Here is an 8,042-nt window from a genome sequence, read left to right on the forward strand (position 1 = left end):
CCCCATCACAAAATCACTTACATGGTGACTTTTAATTCCGAATTATAACTTCGGAATCAAATCATTCGGATGTAAAAAAAAATCATGCGAGTTTACATGTCAAATCTTAATTCCGACAAGGTGTTTACATGAAAGTCACTGTCTAATCGGGAGTTTTCGAGTCATCGTAAGGTTTGGGGCTGGGAAGGCTTCTGATTGGGTAAACGTAAACAGGATGTTAACGTCATTACGTTTACCAGAAGTAAACAAACCAGCTGCGACCGGTATTCTCAGCTACTGTGCTAGCGTACCAAACAACATTAACCAGACTCTCGGTGTGTCTATTCTGCTAACGTTAAAGGCCTCTAAATGCTACAGCAACTTCAAAGCAACTGCACCACAACATCGACAAAGCAAAGGTGTTGCAGGCCTTTATGCTTCTGCAACATCGACGCACAGCCTATGTAACATTGTACCCCGTATGTAGCAACCCATTGATAACAAGCAGACAAATAAGCATAATTTTTACTTCCGGGCGGGGGGTTTCAAAATAAAAGCGACGTCTAAAAGCACCGTAAATACGTTTATTCTTTACAATATCTAACGTTACACGAACCTAAACTAATCTAAAGTTAGTTTAGGTTCGTGTTAACGTTAGATAATGTACAAAATAAACCTATTTACGGTGCTTTTAGACGTCGCTCTTTTATTTTGAAATCCCCCGACGGAAGTATTATAGTGTCTGTTGCTAGCAGCTTGACCTTTGCCGGCCGGTTCTGTGCTTTTTCTAGCTAACGTTACGTATCATCATTAGTTTCCAAAGAAGAGGAGAGAAAGACCGCGGCTCACATGCAGCTCAAACTACCTGTTGGAATAAATTAATTGATTGATGTTTAACTTGTCCCTGTGTGTGTCCAGTCATTTCGACTAGCAAACGTTGTATCTAACGTTACGTAGCTATTTTGTGGATAGCATTTTGTATAGCATCAATACTAGCTGGCTGGCTACAGCTTTATTTACTAAATTATGGAGGCTTTTTAATCGTCAAGGTAAGAGAGGATTTGTCATGATCAAGGCGTATGCTATGGAACAATATGTGCCCCTGTTCGCGATCATCTATGTGTACTGTAGCCTATGCGCTATCATGCGCAGAAAGACCGGGGGGAACTAATTCCGAAAAAGCGTTTACATGGACAGAAAAAGCTTTAATTCGGAATGATAAACGGAATAAACCGGCCACTTACATCGGAATGGATTTTATTTCGGAATGGCCATTTTCATTCGGAATTAAGTATTTTCAGATGTTTACATGATAACTTTAAATATGATTTAACGTTAATTCCGAATGAAAAGGGGAATAAACTGTCCATGTAAACGCAGCCTGGCCCTTCTGAATGTTAGATCGTTGAGCAACAAATCTTTCTTAATCAATGATCTGATAACTAAAAAGAATTTGCAATGCATGTTCCTAGTCGAGACCTGGCTAAATGACATTACTGGTGCGACCGTGCGACAACGCTGATAGAAGCCTGCCCTCCAAATTATAGGTATTATCAATCGGTCAGACAAAATAGAAAAGGGGGAGGGCTTGCTACTATTTTATCTACATCGTTTGTATGTAATGACACTGACATGGGTGAATTTACATCATTTGAATATCTTGCTATTGAGCTCAAAGCTGAACTGTCTTTGCTCATCATCACATTGTACCGGCCACCAAAATACTAAAAAAAATCAATATTTCTGCAGGAATTCTCAGAGCTAATCTCAGTCGGTATCCTTAGATGTGAAAGATTAATCATACATGGAGATCTGAATATTCATATAAATAAGAAGAACGACCCCAAGGCTATTGAGCTTACCAACCTACTGGACAGCTTTGAGCTAATACAACATGTAAATGAACCCACTCACCAACATGGTAACACCCTAGACTTAGTGATGACAACAAGGCTGAACATTGATAAAGTATCAGTAATCGAATTACCTATATCTGACCATCACTGTGTATTCTTCAATGCTAACCTAAAATTAACAAAGACAAAAAAGGTAACCGTTGTAAAGCGAAGAGTACTAGATGACATCGCAGAAGAGAAGTTCTCAAACATCATGAGACAAACTGAACCATCCAGCCTGGACTGTTCTTTAAACTGCATGGTTGAAAATCTCAACAACACCCTATCATATACACTGGATGCTGTACACTGATGCAGTTGACCGCCGGGGGTTGTGCCCATCTTATACCACTCTCTGCCACCATTAAAAGCCTGTGGAGATGTTTACCTTCTTTGCAGGGCTATAACTTTTTAAATTATATTGCTATATTGACATTACTATGGCCCATTCAACATCGATTATCTATCGTTCAGGATGTGGGAACGTTATACTTTTTCATTCATACATTGTTATGTTAATACCTTCGAGAATATAAGTATGTTTTTAATCTTTTCTGCTGTAATTCCAAAAACAGTAGTTATAGGCCCAAACGCATATCATAGATTATCGATTGGCGTTTCTTTCCCATAAACGCTATATTAAAAAATTCAAATGTATATGATCGGTATACATTATGCTTCATCATGCATGGAGGAAAGGGGGGGGGGGGGTGGTCGTATTTTTTTTATGTAGTATTGGGTGGATATATTTGACTGTTTGCAAACAAGGAAATGCACAATCGGGTTGAAAATAACGTTACTGTCCCCTTACCGTGCGCCGATGAGACTGGCGGAGAAAGATCCCAATTATTTGACGACGATCACCTAGATCCATTTCCGGTTTGTATGGCGCAATAAACGCCGAAATCATATCGATTATTGCGTTATGGCAGTGATCGATATGTACTATAGTGTCTGTCAGGAGTCCCGTAGCGAGATGTGACTGCCGGAGGAATTTCCTCGACGCACCGATGACACTTCCGGTTTTTGAGTGTGTAACTCGCCCGACCATCCACCAGGCGGTGGTATTGAGCCATTACAGTCCCATCTAGGGTCCCGCTATAGGGCACCGGGGGTTGGGTGGATGAATTATGTCATGGCGAAAAAATTTAATATTGATCTAAAAAACGCTGTACAGCGATGTTGGCGGTCAATGCATGGCGGGCAATAACGCTGGAAAGCGATTTTGGCTACCAATGTGTTAAAGGCAAAAAAAAAAAGTCAAGTGACAAAATCTCCCCATGGTTAAATAATAGCAGTGTTGGTCAGACAAAGAGAATCTGTAGAGCTGCTGAACGAAAATGGAGGAAAACCAAGCTCACGGTCCACTGCAATATATATAAGGAAGCCATGACTGCCTATAACAAATAAATACGAGTGGCAAGAAAGGACTCTCTCTAAGATTATCACAGAGAATGTTGGAAACTCTAGAATATTATTCTCAGCCATCAACCAGCTACTCAACACTACCCCCACCCCTCCACAGTCATCTGCATAAAAATGTGAAGAACTAGCATTATTCTTCAATAACAAAATAACTTCAATTAGAGCCAGCATTAGTCCTGATACAAACATGGACACCATCAGCAAACCCTGCGAAAAAGTAACCATAGGGAAATTTGCTTGCATTACATCAACTGAGCTTTACAAAACTGTCATGGAATGTAACTCCTCCACTTCCTGTATTGACCCTATACCCACAGCATTTTTTAAGCGAATATTCGAGAGTATTGCAAGTCATGTCCTAAATATTATAAATACATCGCTTCTGACAGGTATTTTCCCAGACGCATTCAAAACAGCTGTCGTAAGACCTGTCATGTACGAAGGTCTAACGACCGCACCGAAGAGTATCTGGAGCAGGCTGTACATGAACAGAAACAGCCTCTCTTAGTAAATGCTTTCAAAAATAGTCCCGGGCAGGTAGGTAATAATAAACACAAGACGTTGTTCCAAAAATAGTAAATGATATTTATTATGCCGGGTAGGAATTGAAACCTCCACTGATGTTTAGATCGGCCACAAAGGGAAAAAACAACCCACAGACAATTAACAATTAGGGAGAAGGGTAAGGGGAGAACAAACACAGTAAGTATAATAATAAACAAGTCTGAATAAACAAAGAAACACCACTCTAACCATGCAGCTCACAGTGTAGGATGAACACCACTCTAACCCCAATGTTTGGAGTGTAGGATGAATCACCACTCTAACCATATAGCTCACAGTGTAGGATGAATCTAAGAAGGCCAACAAGATCTACATATATATACTTAAAGGTACAAGCTCACCTGGATAAACAAAGAAACACCACTCTAACCATGCCGCTCACAGTGTAGGATGAACACCACTCTAACCCCAATGTTTGGAGTGTAGGATGAACACCACTCTAACCATATAGCTCACGGTGTAGGATGAATCCAAAGTGGCCAACAATATATATATCTCCCACACAACAGTGGAGAACAATGGCAACCTCACTCTACTCTGGTCGCTGGCAATTGACTGAGAATGAGGCGCCCAGACGTGTGTGTGCTGTCAGGTATTTGGCTACCCATCCCTCTCGAGGTGATTGCCATCAGCTGTCATTCATTAGGCAATCAGCACTCTTCAGTAGGGATGGGCAGCACCTGACAGGGAGAGAAAAGAGACAGCATTAGCTCTCATGTTCACACACACACACATCACATACAAAACATAACACATTAAATATACTAACCTGATGTTCAGAAGGTGTCATAAATACAGTAATAATGGTAATGACCAACCCACGTACCCAGGTACGTCACAGACCCTTACTAAAGAAACCCAAACTAGACAGTAATGTACTAACTAACTATAGGCCAATATCCAACCAGCAAGATACTTGAAAAAAAATTCTCAATACAAATAAACTCCTTTCTCAAAGAAAACAACATCATGGAGGAATTTCAATCAGGCTTCAGAACGCACCATAGCACTGAAACTGCTCTTTCAAAAAAAATGTGTGACCTCAGAATAAACTCTGATGCAAACAAAGTCTCAATTCTCGTCCTATTAGATCTAAGCGCAGCGTTTGACACGATCAACCATGATATCCTAATAAATCGTCTAGAAAAGTTAGTTGGTCTTTCTGACTATGTATTAAACTGGTTCAGAACATATATCAAAGGGAGAAAATATTACGTCAGGCTTGGAGATCATTCTTCTGAGAAACATGACACCTACTTCAGAGTTCCACAGGGGAGCTGCCTTGGTCCATTATTATTCTCACTATACATGCTGCCACTCGGAGACATCATTAGAAAGCACAATGTATGTTTCCATAGTTATGCAGATGACACACAATTGTACATCTCCGCTAAACCAAATGATCACACAGCTATAAACTCCATTTCCGCCTGTCTCTTAGCAATAAACAAATGGATGACGAACAACTTCCTAAAATTAAATGAGGGCAAAACTGAAATCCTACTAGTCGGTCCTATAACAAAAAGATAAATGTTACAGAGCAATATGGGGCAACTTACTCCTTGGATCAAACCCGAAGTTACAAGTCTTGGTGTTATAATAGACTCAGACCTAAGCTTTAAATCACACATCAACAAGGTGAAAAAAACATAATTTTCCACCTTAGAAACATAGCTAAGGTACGGCCGTTTATAGATAAAAAAGACGCTGAAAAACTGATCCATGCCTTTATCTCAAGCCGACTTGACTACTGTAATGCACTCCTCACTGGCCTCCCAAAAAAAACAGAACGACTCCAACTCATTCAAAACTCGGCAGCTAGGCTACTAACTAGAACCAAGAGGAGAGACCACATCAGTCCTGTATTAGCTAACCTACACTGGCTTCCGGTAACATTTAGAATTGATTTCAAGGTCCTCCTCCTTATATACAAAGCACTAAATGGAACAGGACCAAGCTACATTGCAAATTCTCTATACTATGTGCCTCCTAGAACATTGCGATCATCTACTACTGGTCTATTGAAGGTTCCAAACCACAGTCTAAGGAAAATCGGGGATGCAGCCTTTGCAAACAATGCACCAAAGTTATGGAACACACTACCTATGGACAAGCTTTATCTCTTAATATTTTCAAAAATAAGCTAAAAACGTACCTCTTCACCATAGCCTTCTAATACACGCCACTGTACTGTAGCACTATTTTACTCTGTCCATTCTATTGCATAATTTTACTATCTATTCTATTCTACTATTCTATTATTGCACTGTATTATTTTACTCTGTCTATTGCTTTTTATTACAGGTTCAAAACTGTCACGTTTTTATTGCACTGGGCTACAGTTTTCTGTCTATTTTTTATTACAGGTTCAAAACTGTCGGGTTCAAGTTTCAAGTTTCTTTAATAGTTGTCATACAGAAGTACAGAATACTTTTGTACAAAATGCTTCTTACTGTTGCGCTCCAGAGCCTGTGCATGACAAGATAAGTATGAAATAAAAACATAGTAAAAATTAGAAGAAAAAAAAAGAGGTCACAGTGTTCAGTTTAGACATATGTACAATGTTCGTAGACGTAGTTACCATACAATATACAATACTGTGCAGTGTACTAATATACAATACTATATAGTGCAAGGCATAAATGGACGAGGTGCAGTTTAGGTACAATTCACAGTAGGTGTACGAGTTGTAGTGCAAATCCTTTATCAATAAATATAAAGTGTAAGTGTGTTTGTGTGATCTAAAGTGTGGAGAGTGGGTGCTGCAGTGTGTTGTTTGTTTGAGTGAGTGTGTGTGTGCGTGTGGGTGTGTGTGCTGTGTGCATTTGATGGTTGTTGCATAGTGATTATTGTTCGTTTAGCGATTATTGTTCGTTTAGCAGCCTGATGGCCTGGGGATAGAAGCTCCTTCTGAGTCTTTCTGTGCTCGCCATAAGACTCCGGTATCGCTTGCCTGACGGCAGCAGTTCAAAGAGGCAGTTGTTCGGGTGGCTCGAGTCCTTAATAATTCTCTTAGCCTTCCCCTTGCACCGCTTGTTGTAAATGTTCTGGAGGGTGGGAAGCCCCCCTCTAATTGTGCGTTCGGCTGAACGTGTCACTCTTTGTAGTCTGCTACGGTCTTGTGCAGTGCTATTCCCAAACCAGGAGGTGATGTTGCCGGTCAGGATGCTCTCTATTGTACATGAGTAGAAGTTCCTAAGGATCTTCTGACTGACTTGGAACTTCCTTAGGCGCCTGAGGAAGTAGAGGCGTTGTCGTGCCTTCTTCACAACACTGTCAATGTGTGTGGTCCATGTCAAGTCCTCGGATATGTGGGCTCCGAGGTACTTGAAACTGTTCACTCTCTCAACTGGTGCCCCGTCGATTATTGAACTGTGTGTGTATCGAGCAGAAGAGACTGTCATGAGCAGGAGACTACTGTCTGATACGGCTTGCATTAAAATGTGCATTTGTGGTGTCAGGCAACAGGAGACTGTCATGAGCAGGGGAGACTGTCAGCTTTAATACTGTCTGATATGGCTTGCCTTAAAATGTGCATTGTGGTGTCAGGCAGAAGAGAAGACTGTCATGTTTTGAACTATGGATACCGAACAAAGGTTTGGGATGGCTTTGAACTGTTGAAACAGTCATTCAGAACAGTTTTACCATTGTACGACTTTGAACTGTTGAACAGTAATCCAGAACTATTTTATTGCACTGTAAAATATATATATATTTTAATCTATTATATTCTACAATTTTACTCTGTCTATTTTATCTTGCTCCTTTTATTATTGTCTATTTAAAACTTAATCAAACTAGGTGGCCTGTTGGGATTTTAGATCCTAATGTGAAAAACTGTGATTTTATATGTCTGCACTTTATGTGCTCATTTTATGTCTGTCTTTTTTCTGTTGTGAAGCACTTTGAGCTGCAGTTCTATAAAAGGTGCTATACAAATAAAATGTATTATTATTATTATTATTATTACACTGACGTGTTCTGTATGACCCGTAATTCATTATAGTTTATTGTAAAATAGCGACAGTAGTGTAATTATTGTCAAACCCTATAAATAGCATTTGGAATAGGTCTTTCTTTCCGAATTAATGCAGCATGGTTTATCTATATAGCGTTATCGGCAGTGTGCGAACCATACCATGGTCTTCGGGGGAGCTCATTATATTTGGGGGGGGGGGG

The sequence above is a fragment of the Notolepis coatsorum genome (genome assembly GCF_963971535.1).
Source record: "Notolepis coatsorum genome assembly, chromosome: 20".
NCBI lineage: Eukaryota > Metazoa > Chordata > Actinopteri > Aulopiformes > Paralepididae > Notolepis > Notolepis coatsorum.